The sequence below is a fragment of the Strigops habroptila genome, chromosome 5 (assembly GCF_004027225.2).
Source record: "Strigops habroptila isolate Jane chromosome 5, bStrHab1.2.pri, whole genome shotgun sequence".
NCBI lineage: Eukaryota > Metazoa > Chordata > Aves > Psittaciformes > Psittacidae > Strigops > Strigops habroptila.
In genome coordinates, this window is record NC_044281.2 from 76,118,816 (window position 1) to 76,137,805 (window position 18,990).

The following is an 18,990-nucleotide window of genomic DNA, read 5'->3' on the forward strand; positions in this document are numbered from 1 at the left end:
CAACGGGCGCTTTATTGCCGTGGGCTCGGCCTCTCCGGGCTCCATGACAACCAGGCGGCCGCGGCCCGGCCGGTGCAGCGCGGCCCCGGCGGGGCCTTCCCCGGCAAGAGGAGGTGTTCCTTGGGGGCAGGAGGCGCTGCCTTCCCGGGAGGGTGGAGGGGGTGTCCGGAGTCTCCCCTGGGGCCACAGACACCCCGCCAGCTGTCGCAGTGAGGCCGCTCTGGGGAAACAGCCACTTCCTCGCGCCCCGAGGGCTGCAGAAGGGTCTGACGGGCCAGCGTGTGTGAGGTGGTTCTGTCAGAGTTAAAAGCAGGGCAGTGGAAGAAGGACAGGTGACAGGTTTACAACACTCTTACTTGCTATAGAGGAGTATGGTGTCTATTTCTAAAGTAAACCTTGTAGTTTGTACTATGCCTAGGGGTTTATGCTGGGACAGAGTGGATAGGGTCAGCAACCTTATGCTGCAGGGGTGGAAAAATCCTTTCAAAGTACCCACTCGTGTCTTGGATTAATGTGGTAAAGAGAAAACCTCCAAAACACTGGTCCCAGATCTTGGAGGGTTGTTCCCTGTGGGTTGTCTTCCAGCGTCAGAGCTCTCATTTTCCTTAAACTACTCCAAGAATGTGGAAAAGCTCTTAGAAACTCATTGGGAATTCTGAGCCAAATAGCACCGTGGTAGGTGCTTCAAAGGTGAGCAATAATGCAGCGTGTGTAGTAAAGGGCTTGGTTATTTGGGGATTCTCTTACGCATTCTCTCAGCTTTCACAGATGAGGCAGACAAAACAAGTATTCTGGAGCAGCCTGAATATGGCTCAGCAAGAACATCTTGCATATAAGGATCGACGGGAAGAGAGGCACAGAGAAACTGCAGGAAGAAGATGAAGGGATAAAGCTGACATCAGAGCACTGAAATGTGTCTGAAAGGTGGGAGGTTTCATGATGGAAATAATTTGGAAGAAGATGCATTTTTGAGTGATGATTGAACAGGTTGAAAACTGAGTCTCAGTATCAAGACGCCTGAGAAGGGAAGTGCTGACACCAATCAGGACACAACCCAACTGTGGACAAACAGTTCAGCTGTGAAGGGAATGAAAAAGGGGCAAGACTTTAAGTGTCCCAGGGATGGATAATGGGGAATATTATGGCTTTGAGTAGGGATTTCTTGGTGGGTCATAGCTTCTGGGATTGGTTATGCATGGAAGGCAAAAATAAACATGTTTCTCATGGACATAAAATAGATCTTCAGATTCATTTCCTTTTACTGCCATAATGTAACATCCTCAGATTCATTTCTAAAATCAATTAATTCCGTAAGTAATCACTTTTTCATGAGCTACATGTAGATTTCACACTCAGCTTGCTAACTGGAGTCTCCTCTCATCTGGGAAATCAATTTTGAAGAGATCTATTTTTATTTACATTTAATAATTGATTGCATTTGATATACAGATAGGTGGCAATTGATAAATGTATTGATATTAGATACTCATTGCCACTTGTCCTACCAAGATGTTAGAACATTAGGCTGCATGATATTTTCCTAATGTAAGCAAATCTGAGAATGCTCCAAATATTGAAAGATAGGCGACATCTTTGTGACCTGTAAATGTATATGTTTGGTGGGGATACATTTTCAGGAGGCAAGTTTAATTTCATGACAAAATGTGTATCCAAACGTTGTGCTTCTTATTTAGTATCTACAAGACGATTTGCGGCCCATGCTGGCGGTGCTGGTGCGCGCAAATGAAGTGCTCAAATGTTCACCTGCATTTCATTTTATAATTGCAAATTCATTGCATTTGTAATATAAAAAACCAAATTTCAGGATAATCTCAGGTTCTCCTGCAAAAAATTCTGACTTCTCACAGGTTCTTCCTTGAGAAAAAAGGTGGAAAGAGCTCCTCGCTGGTTTTAAGCAATCCAGAAGCATTTGTATTTGTAAAAGGTCAGTGATTGCTGAAGCTACGAAAGAGGTTGTTGGCTCCTTAAGAGAATTTGCAACTTAACTGCTTTTCCTTGAAATGATTTGTAGAGTTTTTTTATCTGGGGAAGAAAGGAGAAGGCAGCACACCCTTGTGACCAACACTGATGTTCCTGCGTCAAATTTGTGAGGGCTGCTATTGTGTCCAAAACTTGATTCAGTGTCGAATTCTTCTCATGCCAATTTTCTGTTCCCCATTGAACAAATATTTAAATAATCTGATTTATTTCCTTTTGGTCAACTGATCTAACTTTCTTTCTCACTTGAACTCCTGTCGTGGAGACCTGCCAGACAGTGACTCTTGTGAATGAGTCATGCCTCTGAGATTCCCATGGAACATCAAACTAGTGCAACACTGTAATTGCAGGTTGGGTATTTGTGATGCTATTATTAAAAACTACTTGGACTTGAGAAGGAAGGCCTGTTGCGATTAGATGTAAAATCAAGTTTCATTTGGATTTCAGGATCTCTATGAATTTTCAGGTTCTAGGTGATTATATCTCTATTGCCTACCTTTACCTTCTGCTGTTGGATATTTACAGATACTACTTTGAGTCCCAGTTGTTAATTTGTTTTGACAGATGTATTGTCTTGTAGCAACAGGAATATGAGGCTTCTGCCTTGGGAATCTGTAGAGCAAAGCATATGGTCTGGTCAGGAACTGAAAGCAGCAGCTCTGGTGTTTGATCTTTCTATTGTTACTGTAGAGTAACTGGGAGTGTATAGCACTGCGGTACTTCTAGTTCATAGAATCATAGAATAGTTAGGGTTGGAAGGGACCTTAAGATCATCTAGTTCCATGGGCAGGGATACCACACACTAAACCGTGTCACCCAAGACTGTGTCCTGAGGTAGTCTTCAGCAAGTTTGCTTGAGAAGGGGATATCCTATGTATATATATGGGTAACCAACCTGTGCTTCTGGTGCAATTTTCACTTCTGGTACTGTTTAGGATGGACTCTTTGTACCACCGCCACGTTCAGCAGTGTGCACTGTGTCAAACCTGAAGAGAGCATGTTTCCACACCTTTACATTGTTTTCAGGTAGCAGCACTGAAAGAGAGTGTGCTGCTCATCTCTGGGTAAAAAGTATTGATTGTCATCTACAAAACTCAGCATTGTTTGAGTTCCTTTTAAAGCACTCTTTTAAAGAGTAAATGTAACAGAAGTGGTCAAATTTGTCAGAAGAGCTAATGCTTGTGTGCATGCCTTGTCCTCACAGTGGAATCCTCAGAGAATCCTAGGATGGTGGGTTGGAAAGGACCGTAAAGCTCATCCAGTTCCAAGCCCCTGCCACGGGCAGGGACACCTTCCACTAGAACAGGTTGCTCCAAGCCCCTGTGTCCAACCTGGCCTTGAACACTGCCAGGGATGGGGCAGCCACAGCTTCTCTGGTCACCCTGTGCCAGTGCCTTTCTGTACTCGTAGTAAGGAATTTCTTCCTAATATCTAATCTAATATTCTAGTATCTATCTAATATCTCATCTTCTTCAGGCTGGCTAGAGATTGAATTGTTGGGCTTCAGCACACAGTGTCCCAGACACTGGGTTTTCCCAGACATGAGCTTGAAGCCATTTAGCTAATGATAAATAATCATGTGCATGCTTATTTCCACACAATATAGACAGTTTACTACTACAGAAATGGAGTCTGCTACAACATAGATTATGCATTATTTGCTGTTTCTTGTTTTTTAGGAGTAAATGAGGACATGAGAAACTACTTCTTAAGCATGGAAATATGCTACAATTTATCCTTTTGAGACAGTGTTTTGGAAATATGTCGAAATCATCAAGAACTGAATTTGTGTTTAAACGTAATGGGAAGGCCTTATTGTATTAGTAGATTACAGTCATTGTGTTAGTATAGTATCTACCTTGTATTCATTTTTGCTAACATAATGAGAACTTTTTCTAGCATGATTATATTTTAATACAATAAAATAATGTTGGAAAGGAAAATAAATAGGATTTTAAGAGAGGTGTAAAGACAGCAAAATAACCTCTGTTTTTTTTCCTAAGCTTTTCATTTGTTGCTAACTTAAATACTTTTTATTAATCCTTTAAAATAATTATATTCAAATGAGCGTTTAAAGTCATTAAAAGGATTACAGAGGGTTTTTTCCTCCAGGTAAGATCTAAGATCTAAGCAGGTGTGCTCAGATGCTTCTAAATTTGCTTGTTTGAGAGCACTACATAATTGAGCAATGTAGGATCAAGCACTGAGCTTTTACTTAGAGGATTGTCATACCATTATTTACTATGTCCTTGTTCCTCTGAGGTTTGCATTTTGGTGAAACTTCTGTCCGTAGGTACAGAAAACAACTGTCTGTGGTTGTAAGCAACAGCAGCACATGAGCAAGTTGCTTTGTCTACTGTTTTAAAACAGGCACCTCTGAAGTATTAGCACACAGTTAATATTCAGGGAGGAAGTAAGACCTTTTGTTCAAGATTTCCCTTTGAAACTTGGGAGATCTGCACTCAGTTGTCATCCGTAGCAGGCTTCCTGTGAGGAATGAGCAAGATATTTTCAACTTTAGTACCTCACAGGTAGAAAGAGTTTTCATCATCCTTGTCTATTTCAAGCATAAACTCTGCAGGTTTTGGTCCTGTTCAGACTGTTCGGGTCATTGACAGACACTGGCAAGGGCTGCCTTAGAAGGCTAAAACTGTCAGGCCAGCTTTCAAAGGGTCAGCCTGCATAGCAGAGGTTACCTTCTGCTCAATTGGGGATCTCTGGTCAAATGATTACACCACCACAGCTTTCAGTCCTGTAATTTGTGTGGATTAATTCTGATTATGACCATTGAATAGTTTGGAAGTTTAGGACCTGATCCAAAATCAGATCAGATTTTGCTTCAGGAGTGATGAGACTGCAGGTGTGGATAGGGAAGAGAGGAATGAACACAAACAGGTAGAGAAGATTCAACCAACTAATTTTAAATTGCCACTGAAGGACTGTGACAGATATTGTGTCAAGCCAAGGAGCAAATAACGATCAGACTAATTAATTTTGTGTGTAACCATACCAACCTTAACCTAACTTGCTTGGGTACCAGCAATAGTAGGGCAGCAAGGGTGTAAAGCTCACTCCTCATTAAGTTCCATAGCATTTATTCAGCTACTTGTGCTTGCTGACCTGTCCCCTGGGTTGCTACAAGTACATTTGTTAGTTGGAGTATGGGATATGTTTTATGGAACCACCAGCCATATAGTTCATTGCAATGTAGACATCGCCCCTATCTGAGGGTCTTCACCTAGTGTAGGATAAATTTCATCTATCCAAACTCATCAATCCCAATTTAATTGTGATGAACACAAAGTCCATATACTAGATTGGGATCTTGGATACATTTCCTCTGCTCTGGCAATAGAAGAGGAACACCTTTCTCTATCTGTATCATCTATCTATATCACTAAATGAAATACCATCTGACTGTTTTCACAAGAGGAGTCAGAAAGCAGTTTTCTCAACCTCTCAGTTTCTTTTTTGTACTAATTGGTGCTATTTAGAAGTGCAACAGTGAGCCTTAGAGCTAGGAGTTTCTTCTTTGGCACTTGGATAGAGCTAGGGCAAGTCATTTAACCTCTCATTCGTTTAGTCTGTGAAACAAATAACACTGTTTTAACTACTTTTCAAGGTTATTAGGTAAAATTAATTAGTTTAGTATTTGTGCTGCAGTAAAGGTCTATGTAATTGGAAAGTCTTATAAGAATTTCGATCTTTTTAGCTTTATTTTGTATTGATTTAACTTTGAAGTTTTGGTGCTGCATACCATATTTGAAATGTGCTATTGTTTCATTTATATAAATAACAGCTAATGTTTCAAGCTACTGTAATGTACCTGTTTAGTCTCTATGTGTACCAATGCCCTCTACTGGTTTGAAAAACAATTGCTTAGCAGTGGGTACTGCTGTTCTCCTGTCTGGAGGAAACTCTAATATTTAAATAATTTTTCCTTTGAGAGTGGTAGAATTTTGGTTGTGTGTCCAGGCCGCCTGTGAAGCGCAAGTAGAACTTGCACCAAGGGCAAGCTGACATCTGAGGGAGTGGTGTTGTGCTACACCTATAGTACCGCGCCAGCATTTTTGTTGCCTTCTGCGTGTTTTTGTTTCACTGGATTTGCTATTCTTGCCATGAATGACAGGCTCATAGGTAGCTATCTTGAGAGGGAAGAAGACACTTACCTGGGACTCGTTCAGTACAAAGCTGCTGTGTGGATGTTCTGTCAACACAATCCACCTCTCTAAGGAGCCTCTCTGCTCTTCAGCCTGGTCCAGGGCCTACCTTAGAAGGCAAGGGGCAATTGTGTTGACAGGCTGTGGTACAAATAACCCTTAAGGCACAGGAGCCGCAGAGGTAATGAAGTGCCTTGAGAAAAAAGTCTGAACTATCAAGGGATGGATCCACTCCCCCCTGCCACAAACCAGAGGTCATGTGGCTGAGGAATGCGTATCCAAAGATAGTGCTACCTTCAGAGAACTCTACTTACAGGTAAGTAACTCTTCTTTAAAGGAGGTATCTTTGTGTGGCAGACTGTTTATGGGAGCAATTTGAATTGAACTTTAAATGAAAAAGGCATATCTCTGTAAGTGGTAATAATTTTAGTCATCTCGCTGTGGCTAGGGGTTGTGGAATTCATTAGCACAGATTAACATATAAAGTGGGTGAGATATCTAATAGCAAACGTAGAGGTTTAGGGACCTTAATTCATCACTGAATGAACAGCGTGTACAGTATTAGGGACTATGAAATTTTTAATTTACACAAAGTGTCCAAGAATATAGGGAATAAATTTAAACCCAAAACAGATAATGGAGCTGTGCCCTGCCTAGCTGGCAAGTTGAATTGTTTTTACACTGAGTGAAGAAAGCTAATTATCCCAAGCACAAGGAGACTGCTAAAAATAATAAGATTATAAAGAATAATTTGCTGATATAATTACAACAAAATTGGGTACACACAATCGTCAGATACATGTATTGCTTGACCTGGGCGAGAAAGTGAAATAAATCCTTCCTCTATAGCCTTCGTAAATTTGTTTTTATCATCTCCAAGTGGTGTTTGCACAGGCAGCACAATTTGCATGTGTAATGTGGCTGTACAAATTGACAACAAGTAAATTATTCAAGGAAATAGGCTGGTCGTGGGTCTGAACTATCTCGCAAAGCCTATTCATTTTGAAGAATCACTGAGACGTGAAGCTCATACATCAACCATTTTCTGACAATCCTCAGACTTATTGTCTCCTAAAATGTCATTATGGCTATTATTTATGAAGCTAATTCATTTATTAATATATATTTAACTCTGACTTGTCATGCACCTTAGCAGGCATTCTGTGCACTGCATATTTTTGAATAGATGAAAGAGTTTTGCATGCTTTAATGATTACTGTAAGCTGCTATAGATTTATAGAATGCAGCTTTATTATCTACTTGCATTAATACCTTTTTGTAACTTTTTTTTTCCCTTAAGGCCATCAAATATAAATGGCAAATGACATATCCAAAAGATGGTATAAAAAGAGATTTTCTCTGAATTTGTTGAAATTTTGAACAAAATGAGGTAGCTAACTGTTAAGGCCTCATTCATTTTCAAGAGTATATCACGATTATGTTGGTTTTTTTGTATGTTTTTCTAAAAGGTTAGGATGAAATGTATAAGTTTAGATGTTTATTATACTTTTCTCTTTGAGGACAAGTGGCCATCTTGTACTCTTGAGCGAGTACAGTTTAGAGAGGGGGAAACAGAGCAGATGGAATATTGATCTATCCTGCTACAGTATACATAGAATATAGATAATTTCCTTCATATAGAACAGTCCTTAGGAAATGAACAGCGCAGACAGTATGGATAATGAGGTTGCCTTTGGTTCATGGATTTTTTTCATCTTGATTCACTTATCTTTAGGGCATATTAAAAGACATAGGAATTGCAGTAACCCTTCTCTGACATCTGCAAAGTGTCAGGAAATTAAAAATTGCAATCTACTATGAGAAACATAGTTGGTGTAGTTCTAAATTTTATTACAGACAGAATTCATATTACACTTGTAATTATAATAACAAATTGGCTAATTTAAATGCATAGTTATTATGCCTATATGGTCAGTTTGACTATTTGCAAGGGCCAGTGGTCACAGTTTGAGGCTACTGGCCAGTAGTCTAAGAACTGATTGGGAAGTTATGACCTCCTACTCTCAGAATGTGCTAGGAAGTAATAGCTATGGGATTATGTTATACCATTGAAAGGAGAGTCTATGAATAAGGAGGTATTTCATATTGTATCTTTACCTTAAAATCTTGCAGAGGTATGTTCTTTATGGTCAGAGCCATTTCTTAAGTAGGAGGAGAACGCAAGGAAGACTTCAGTGTTCAGAAGTCTGCAAAACAGAATTACCAACTCCTTACATAGCGGGAAGGTCTTTTGAAGCTAATGTTATAATGGTAAATACTATAGATAGTCATATTGGAAAACTCATTTGTTACGTTGTATTCACCAACTTTTTTAGAATATTAATAACATAAAAAGATATATAGGAGCAAACTCAAGTGACAGAAATAAAGAGGCTGTGAGAATCAACTCAATCCAGAGTTGAGTAAGAAGAGTTGAGTAAGAGCAAAGAAACTAGACATGCTTCTGAGTATGTGAGGTGAATAAAGAAGGCTTTTCTGTGTCTGAAAGTCAGTAAGAATAGTAACGTTCTGTGCTTTGGAAATAGAAGCTTATGTTTTCCAAACTGTGCTGTCACTTTTGGTACTTGCAATTTCAGGTGTTTGCCTGGAGACCTCTTAGAAGGTAAACCCAGACTTGTAGAATATTTGTTTTTTAACTGAACCTAGGAAAGCGATATAAATTTGCCCTACGGTAACTCAAAATGTTTTGAGATTGACAAAATACATTATTGAACTTGTGCAGCTTAAATTTAAATATCTTTTGCCACTTGAAAAACTTTACAGTATAAATATTGATTGGTCTTCTGTATTTCTTGAAGAAAAATGGTTTTTGATTCAGTAATGAGTGCCTTCGTAATTTGTGAACTTGCCAGCCAGTTTCAACCAAGTAGATAAACTCCCTGTAGGTTTGTTGACTATCGCCGGTCAAAGATAGAAGCTGAAATTACTGCTGCCACTGAATCAATGTGGAAGACTGATTTCTAGCATATTTCATGTTAGTTTACAATTAATGAGAGTGTTTAGGTAATCTCAAAATGACCTGCTAAAAAAGGAAATTCATTGAGTGTTTCCTTTTTACATCGGAACGTGTTACAGACTTCCCAGCTATGATTTTCACAAATAAAGCAGAATTTGAAGAAGAAATTGACTGAATTGTTTAAAAAGAGCTTTTTATTTTCCTCATCCAACAAGAGATTACAGACTTCTGCAAAGATGCTGTGTGGCACACCAAACTCTAGCTCATACCATTCCTGTTTGCAGTAGTGGAGCTACTTTTTGCTTTGCCAGAGATCAAAATTACACCTGCTGCATAAGATATTCATTCATCTTTATTCAGTAAGCTGTGAAATGCAGAGTGTAGAGAAGGTGCAAATCTGCTTGATGGTTCTGGACAAAATTTTTCAGCTGTGATTTTCTGAGTGGCTCAGCTGTACAGCTGCAGAATGATGTGTGAGGGAAGTGCCCCATCAGAGTGCCTGTGCAGCTCTTGCTACTGCTCCTGATGACACTAATCCATATTCCACTTCTAAGTTGGCTGCTTCTCAGGGAAATGCTGCTGCTTCAACATCTTTTACTGCTGATCCTGCTTTACATTTTTGGAACAACCCAGGAATTCTCACATCCTCTTTTATAACCAGGGAAACTAAACACAATTTATTCTTTCATGAAACAAAGTTTGTGAACCATAAAATCATTATTTATTCTAGCAGCGATGCCTTGTGCTGTGTTTAAGAGCGTTAGTATATCCTGTGATAGTTAGTCTTTGTTGGGCTACCATGGTATCAGGCCATATGGATAGCCTAAGTGACAAGCTTGAGATTCTTCCAATGTGTTGGGTCTCTGTAAGTTACAATAATCAACTCATTTTACTGTAGGCAGTATGTCAGGAATATGCCAGCAGATACCCAGAGGACTGCCTGTAGCTATCTGCTTGATAATGCCTTGAAAGTGGGGGGCATCCTGGAAGGACGTAGTGTGAGCAGCTTCTAGATGCTATAGTTGCTGCAACCAGCTTAGCTACCTCTACCCCAAAACAGCTTTCCTCTTAACTATACCAAATGTGTATTTTGGGGAAGAAGGCTTGATCTCTCTTATTAAAAAAAAAACAAACCAAGAAATAGGCTTATTCATTCTGTAGCACCCTTTTTCTGATGATGCCACCAAATCAAGCATTATAATCCCTTACGCAGCTAAAGGGTGCTAACCATCAAGATACCAGGGGAATGCAATAAGAGCTGGGCTGTAAACCCCAGTGCTTAATCCCAATCACATTCCAAGTTAAATGATTCTATTTGCCCCCTAGACAGATGACCTTTTCTTCCCTTTTATTTTAAACACTTACACAGTATTGCCAAGCACTGGTGGTTTCAAAAGTAGTGGTTCCGTACCAGCAGTGGAAGTTGACATGCCATGTTGTTAATTATAGACCCATGTTGGGACAGCATAGTCTGTAAAGAAGGTAAGGTAATTGGTGTGTGTATTTTGGAGGATGAGAGCCTACTGAACACACATTGTTAAGTGGGTGCTATTTATTTTATTTTTAAATATCTCAAATGGCCTTTGATTAGAGATAAACACTTCAGGGGGAAATATTTGTTTAAATAAAAGAGGAATTAATAGTTGTAAATCAACAAGCATTTTGGACAATGTGTCTTTGTAGTTCTACATAGATATTGTCAGGCAGATCATAACAATCTAGCACATTTAAACCATAGTTTTACTGTATCTCATTATTTTTCAAGACTAATTTTCCAAAAGCTTTGAATTTGGAATGATTTGAAAAAAATAGGTGTGATACTTACAATACACAGAATCCTTTTCTCATTAAAAGTTGTCTTGCCTATTTTCGGTTTACAGCGGGCTGGTTTCCGAGACATGGATATAGTTTAGGAGATGAAGACATCATCTGTATCATCCCTTATCTCTTAACAGCTCATCATTTGTAAGTACCCAGTATATTTTCTTCATCTTTTCTTTTTTTTTCCCTTCAAAATTGCACAGCTTTGGTCTGTTTCTTTTTTTGCTGAGGAAATGAATGTTTTGATAAGGGCCCAGTAAATCAGCGCTGAGTACTCTGAATTCTAAATTTAGTGTTTTCTAAATTCTTAGTATATCTAGTTACATATATTTCAAAGTGTCAGAGAACCCCAATCACATATTTTCTATATATTGAACTGTGTGCACACAGCAGAAGTCTATCTGATGTGGATTTCTGTTTTGTTTTGGGTTTTTTTAAGGTTTGCACCTTCCTTGCTGCCCACTGTTTTATTATGAATAGCTATCAGTGAAATTGATTCTTCTAGCCTGACTGTTTTGGTACATGAATCAAAACCAGTCTGGTTTGTATCAGGCTCTTGATGAAACTCAGAAATTCTAAAACTGGCTAGCCTGTCCATTTAGGGTCCCAAATTGAATCCAGTGCTGTAGATAAGAATCCCGAAGAATGGATGCCTCTTTTAAGTTGCAGGCAGTACTTGGCAAATGAAGTATTATTTCCTGAGAGTGCTATGGATTTCTTCATTACCTGGCTGCTGCATTTTGCAGATGGTTGGATCAGCAGCAAGATCTATGCAGCTGTGTGTAGTTGGCATATGTATATGTGTAATTTTTGCATTTGTGAGTTAACCATCAGCAAGAAATTGATTTTAGCAGCAATGGGATAGGGAGGACTCGAGTATAAAGTTAACCTTGCCATTCACACTTGTTTTTCTATACATCCAATGTCAAATTCTGTTTCGTGTTGGAAAGCTGGATTGCCTCTCCTATTGTCCTTTCATACACTCAAATTGCCAACTTCATAATAAAGAATTTTTGAAATATTTAATGTTTATGAGAGTGCAGATGGATACAGTGTGTCTTGGGAGTAAAACATGCAGTAAATGAGTCAAAAGTGGAAAGAGTGAGATGACAGTGGTGCTGAGACAGTGAACACCTATGTAATTTGTTTAAATTGTGTTGGGTAGTGACAGGTTTCTGTTTAAACATGGCTCAGTCTGACTTTCTCCAAAACTCAAATGAGATTGTACAGAGAATTGAACTTTTTTTTTTTTAAATGATCTTTAAATTCTTTTTATTTTTCCAGTTTGAGACTCTGATGAGAGAAAAGTCAAAAGCACAAATTGCCAGGGCCTGGAGTTTTCCACTTTGTTGTATAGCAACATGATATGTGACGAAGCAGTAAGATTTAGGTATACAGCAGCCCTCTTAGTAAGTATGAACTTAAAACTATTTGTATCTCTGAGATGCTCTGCAAGACATAAATTCTCCCTGTAAGGTAGTGTCACTTTGACTGTGTCTTAAAGGACAAAATTCAAAAGCAAAAATAATTCTGGAAAGGATTTGAATGCGTGAGGAATAATGACAAAATTTTCCTGCAAGGTTCAGTTCCCGAGAATGATGTGCCTAATAAATAGGATACTTCTGGCTTGCAGACTATTAACAGACATTTAACCCATGATTGGCCAAAAATGTTGATCATGAGTGTATGAGGAACTCCTCATACAACACAAAAATGTTTTGCCTTTACAGCAGTGGTATTCATACTGATGTTTATTCATCTGAGCACTCTATAGATATATCGTATTTAAAATGGGAAAAATATGAACAAAAATAAATGGTAGGAGAAAAAACAATTACCTGTGCAAAAGCCATGCATTGGAATAAAAATAATTTTCCACAGCAGTCACTTTTGGAAGCCATATATGCTATATTTTATCTTCCTGAAAGATACAAATGTACTTTAGATTGAAATATTTAAAAACATGCTAGGACCAAGATGGATTAGGGAGAAATGATATCTTTAACAGTCCTCCTTAGTGAGTAATCCACTCCCCTTTACCATATACTTGGTTTCCACTAATTCACACAGGAGATGTTTGGAGATGGTTGCTAAACTCAGTCCTACCCCATACATTATTATTGCAGGCCTGTACTATTTGGTATACTAATCGCAATAATACATATGTATATATTTTCTTAAACTTCCAGAGTCATGTTTCTACGCATTTGAAGCATAGATCCCATAGGATTATCTAAATCTGACATTTATCTGGGTAAAAGCTAACACATGAAGTGTCATAGCTAATCACATGTTTTTTATACTTTTCTCTTGGAAAAGAAAGAATACTGGAAGTGACACACTAACAAATAATACATAATCTGTACACGTGAAGTAATCTTTACTGCTTTGTTACTTCGTACATACGCGACATGCACCACTCACAAATACAGCCTGTTATCTTTGTAGTTGAGAATCATGATATTTACTGTAAGTAGCACAATAAGTAAATCATCACTGAAAATTTGACTTGGAAGAAACTACCTGTTTGAGATTCCAAGGCATACTGTTACTCTTTTAGTCATGTGATTTTAAAGTACAAATCTGTGGCAGAACTCTTTCCTTAGTCACACACAATATGGAAGGTTAGTAGTTACTCTGGTGTGCTAAACATACTAAAATAATAATTTTCTTTCAATTTCTTTTGTTTTACTGCATTTTTGAAAGATTCTAATAATGAAATTACATGAGAGACCAAAACACCAAAAGTCTGATTTTACACACCTTTATAAAATCTGAAGTCTGGAAGGGACTTCAGAAGTTCATCTAGTCCCGTCTTCCTTGTCCCAAAGGAAGCTTTACCTATGTCTTCACCTTACTGTGTCTTCTTACTGTTCTTAATAGTCAAAAGCTTTCTCTGAATACTTAAATAATTTGGACTGACAGTTGAACCTATTCTCCCCTCTACCCAAACTGGCACCAGAAAGCATTCTCCAACATTGTTATCCTGAGATAAAATCCAAACATGAGTGTATTGGGAAATATGTTTGCTTCATTTACTTACTATAAAAGTCAGATTTTGACATGAAACACCCCATGCAAATTTTGACTGGATAAAATAAAAACCAGAAACAGAGATGGTAAATATCAAGGTCTATTTCTTCCCCTATTTCTGTGCAAGATACATGAGACTATAGAATAATAAATACAACATTGTGTCAGACACAGTTCAGTAGGTATTCTAGTCAGATATTCTTCAAGTGCTGCAAGATAACCTAGCTTCCAAAATGAGTGTTAAAATAACCCTTACCTTGCTTGTGCCTAGAGAAGCCCAACTGGGTGTGCTATTAGTGTATAGCTATCATAAAAATATATGAGCCAGTCTGCATTTTCAGGTTAATCCTCAATTTTGTAATTGAATCAGTAATTACTAGAAGTTAATATAATTAGGTGCTAACACTTAATTGAGAATTATTTATTCAGGAATCTTCACTATTGTAACCTTTTTTATAGCTCTAAATCATTCAGAGTAATATACTGCATCAAATAAGCTTAGCCAGAAATTGAATGGACATTACTTGGGATCTCGCAGTTTAAGATTTTTAAGCTACTTTTATCACTAAGGTTCTCGCTGAAAAAAATAGAAGAAACAGGTTTTTTGGCAGTCTTTCTAATTCTGGCCGTAGCTGAAGTGTCACCTGAGCATTTTCAAAGGGCTGAGCCAAATTATATTGCATAAGCTCCTACTCTCACCAGTGGTTGTTGATGAAGGTCCCAAGAGGAGACTTTAAGTCTCTCAGAGTAAGTAACTAAAATAAGTGAATAGCAAACTGTGATCAGTATCTAATGATTGAATGTGTATATGTACCTTTAGCCTCATATCCAAACATAAATTCATAATATGTTTGTTTCAGAAAAAATGAAACTTTGTATCGTAGTTCATAGGTGCTAATACACCTGAAAACACAGTGAGGTTTTCATCTCTCTTGCTTAGATTAAATTAATCCCTGTTAGTAACTTCCTGAAGACACACCAGTTAGTCTCTGTGGCTTTCTCTTTGTTATCTGTGCCTGAGTATAGGCTCACTTTTTCTGTGCCAGATGGTTTGAACAAGTTGCATTTCTTCTATGCACTTTAATTTTCTTGAGTTTGCATCCTCCTTCTCTCTGTGTGCTGCACTGGTTGGCTCACTCTGGTGTTAACCAAAGCATAAATCAATGTGTAGCTTGTGAGGTCACTTAGGGGAGTTTGGATTTCAGTGTGAGCACAAGTCTAGAGCTAACATGACAACATATGAAGACAATATGTCTAACTCTTTTAGCTAATACTCAGTGTGCAAAAGTAAAGGAAATATGGAATAATCACCTTTTGACCTCAGTCCTACTATAAATCAGGTCAATTTGGTAGAAGGAAGTATGATGGAACTTAGAAGGCAACTTGTGTGTTAGACCCATATTTTGCATTGCTGATTCAGTGTATTCCAGACCAAGGTGTGTCTTGGTGAGCAGTTTTCAGTGTGAGCATGTTACGCTGTCTGACTCCCAGGAAAGCCAATATTAGTTGTGCTGTTAGATGTCTGCTTCCCACTTTATAAAGTAACAATGAAGTGCAGTAGGTTCAACAGAAGTTCAGAATTACTTTGATAAATCTATCAGAGGAAAGAAATATTAAAATCTGTGTACTGTCTGTTTGCCTTTTTTCTTGAAACATAAATTAATTATGACTATATAAAAACCTTTTACCATAGCTAATTAATCAGAATCTCCTCATAAACTATGTGTCGACAGCACTGTATGTCTAATTATCTTTTTCACTTCAGAATTGTGCGGTTGAATAATGAAGAAAACATTACCTGATGAATTCTTTTATTTTATGATGATATCTCTAGAGACAGAAAAGACAGAGCTGCTTAAATGCCATCTTAAATTACATCTTGGCCTTGGCAAGCTTTCAGCTGGTTTTGATTTGCATGGAAACCATTTTTGTAAGACTCATATTCTTCGAGAAACATAACTTAAAGCTATAACTAGAATAAATTATCTATAGCTATTTAGGGCTCTATTAAATCTAGATGCTAGGCACCCTTTTCACATGCAGAATGCAATGGAACAGCTTTTAATACCCTGTCAACCTGTTCTGTGAGAAGTCGATTGGGCAGGGAAGGTTTGATTTGGCTGGTTTTATTAAAATATCTTTCCCCTCCTTACACCATCATGAACCACTCAGCCTAATTTAAAGCAGGCAAATTCACCAATCTGTCTTGCATGTCTATAGAAACAGCTTTTATTTTTTAAAGTGATGACATCTACCCGTAACTGTTGGCATGCAAGCTCAAGACACAGTTACTCATACGCTGCTGATAGGGGATCGTTCTCTATATGATATACCAATATAGAGAGCACGTTTGTGGATTAGGTGCATCCATGCCTCCCTCTTTTGATTTCATCATCCTCTCGATAGCTAGTTAAGACTTTTCCCTAGGTCACAGAGAGAGGTCAAATCAAATCCAGCTAGACTGTGCATCTCATTAGTCTACCTTTTAAGTTTGTTATGCCTTTATAATTCAGACTATGTCCACCTCCAGTACCACTGTGGAACGTAAGTATCATCACACCACGCAGGGGTTCATAAGAATGCCTTAGTACAGAAAAATGATGATCTCTTCTAGTGTTATTATTTAGATCAGAGCTTAATTTGATCTAATGTCTGAATTCAGTGCTCGTTTACTGTGGTGCAGACCAGCTGAAACCAAGGGAGCTGCTTTGGGTGTGTGCTGGTGAGAAAAAGGAAGACAGTTATAAATACCTTAAAAGCAAATACTCATCATATTTGAATGAAAGACTTCAAAAAACTTAAAAAGAGCGTTGTTCTCTGTTTCGCCTGCTGTGCTTCCTGGAAATATTGATCTAGATCATGTTGTCAGACGTGCGTTAAAAATAGGAATGTCTTGTCTAAGCATTGGATTCCATCTGCCAAGTCTCTGGGGAACCCTGTAAAGTTATTAGGAAAAGTTGCAAGAATACAGAGTGGTTTTTTTCTTGCAGTGCAGAGTAAAAATAACCCTGAGACAAGACTAATTCTAGCTCTGAAATACTGACACTCATGGATATGTACACATGTGAAAAGACACCTAATAGAGAGAATAATATAACTTCTGTACGTCCTAATAAGCAATCTGAAAATGTATACCTTAAGTTCAGATTTAGAGCATGTTAGAGAGTCAGCTAGTCTGACCTCCATGGTTAATGAATTCCATGAGGAGCGAGCAAACACTAAAAATGCCCTGTAGCTCAATGTCTTCAGCCAAAAAGAACTAATCCAATTGACTGAGACCAAAGAAAACGACTGGGGATGTATGGTTCCAGAATGTCTCTGAGGTATTCAAACCCAAGTCAATTTAAGGACTTGTAAGTTAATAACTAGGACTTTACACATAATCCTGTGCTTTACAGGTAGCCAGAGAAGGTTTTTTACAACCCGGGTAATGTGATTTTCATGCATGGTGTCAGTCAAAATTTCAGCAGCTGAGTTCCAGACTAACTGAAGTTTCTTCATCAGTTCAGTAGTAAGACCTACAAAATACTGACATGGAATTTCATTAGCTAGTTCTGGAGTGGACACAGGCATGCAAACTTGTATCAGCAAGAACCATGTTTTTTTTTCTTTGTGTTTTAAAACAAGAAGAAATAAACCACTCAGTAACTAACTGAATATGTATAATAGAGCATATGACAACCGCAATTATTACCTGCAATTTTATCATAAAATCTCACCAATCAAATATGGGAAACCAGTATATTTTGGCTCTTGAAACTATAGAGGTTGAGAGTCTGCATTAGAACAAACTAGTGGCATTTTTTAGTACGTGTGTTAGCTGTAGTAGACATGTATTGATGGAGAGGGTGGGAAAGGGTTTTCTGACAGAAAAATGTCTGTGATAGAGGTTGGGTTTTTTTTCTTTTCATGTTCAAAAAAGTTAAACTGGTATTTCCAGACACTGGATTCCTGCCTTAGAACTGAGTGAGTGAAGGATACCGTTTTCTTCTTCAGTGGCTGTTGTTGTAATGATGAGCTGTTTGTACCTTAGCAGATGATAAATAGATACATAGACATTTAAGCATAGAGCCACCTGAGTTCATCTTTATACTTGCCTTGGCAGACGAAACTTGCTTTTCAATAGCTATCCTCAGATATATTGCTGAAAGTTAAGATATGAGAATCAATCATTAGGGATGAAAGCGCTGGGTATTTATAGGAGAAAGGGTTATTAAAAGAAGATCAGCAATGGTTTTACCGAGAATAAATCCTGCCAGACAGAATACGACCGAGTTCTTTGAAGGAATGACAAAAGAAATAAATGATGGGAACGTGGTGGACATAATTTATGTAGACTTCAGTCAGGGGTGTAGCCAGCAATTTGAAGTTTGTACACATCCTGGCTGATCCCTTGCCCCCTGCCTGCAGTATCCCCATAATCTCACACAGCAGACAGGCCATTGCGTATGATCACTAATGCAGCAGGCACACATAGATGTAGATTTGTATCACAGCTATGCTTTCAGAGCCCAGAAAAAAAAAAAAAGCTGGCCCCAGGAAAAACCAGATTGTATTTTGTGTGTGCTGCTTCAACTGACAGGTTTAGAAAATGTCTTTGGTAAAACAAAGTCAGAAATACAGGTGTCGGCGTTATAAAGGCAGAATGACCTCGGTCAATTAGAAATGCTTTTCTGTTGGATGTTCAGTAATGTTTTGTCTGATGTCTTCCCTCTTGTTATTTGCAGACTGAAAATCAAATCTTAATTTGGGGAATTTATAATTTCTTCTGACTTTTGAAGAGTTTAGGAACTCTCCCCCCTCTAGTTCCTGTTTCCAGCACTAAGTCCATACTATGGTTCCCTGTTTCCAAAAGTTTCCTCCACTGTGATTGCATCGTTTTATGCCAAATGCAAATGTTTTTGCTGTGTTTTGCAAGTATTACTGATCCAATGATTCAGAAAACCTTCTGTCAGCCTTTGTTCTGCCTCCCCTGAAAAACTGAGTGGTAATTAGACAGGA

The 18,990-nt window shown here is 38.2% G+C and overlaps 1 long non-coding RNA gene across 1 annotated transcript; it reads left to right on the forward strand.

Annotated features, from left to right (window-relative positions):
• The first annotated feature begins 36 nt into the window (after positions 1–36).
• LOC115608346 lies at positions 37–1,267 on the forward strand. Its single transcript, XR_003991511.1, has 2 exons — positions 37–690; positions 760–1,267. It is a non-coding gene; the product is annotated as an uncharacterized LOC115608346 (long non-coding RNA).
• The last annotated feature ends 17,723 nt before the right edge of the window (positions 1,268–18,990 follow it).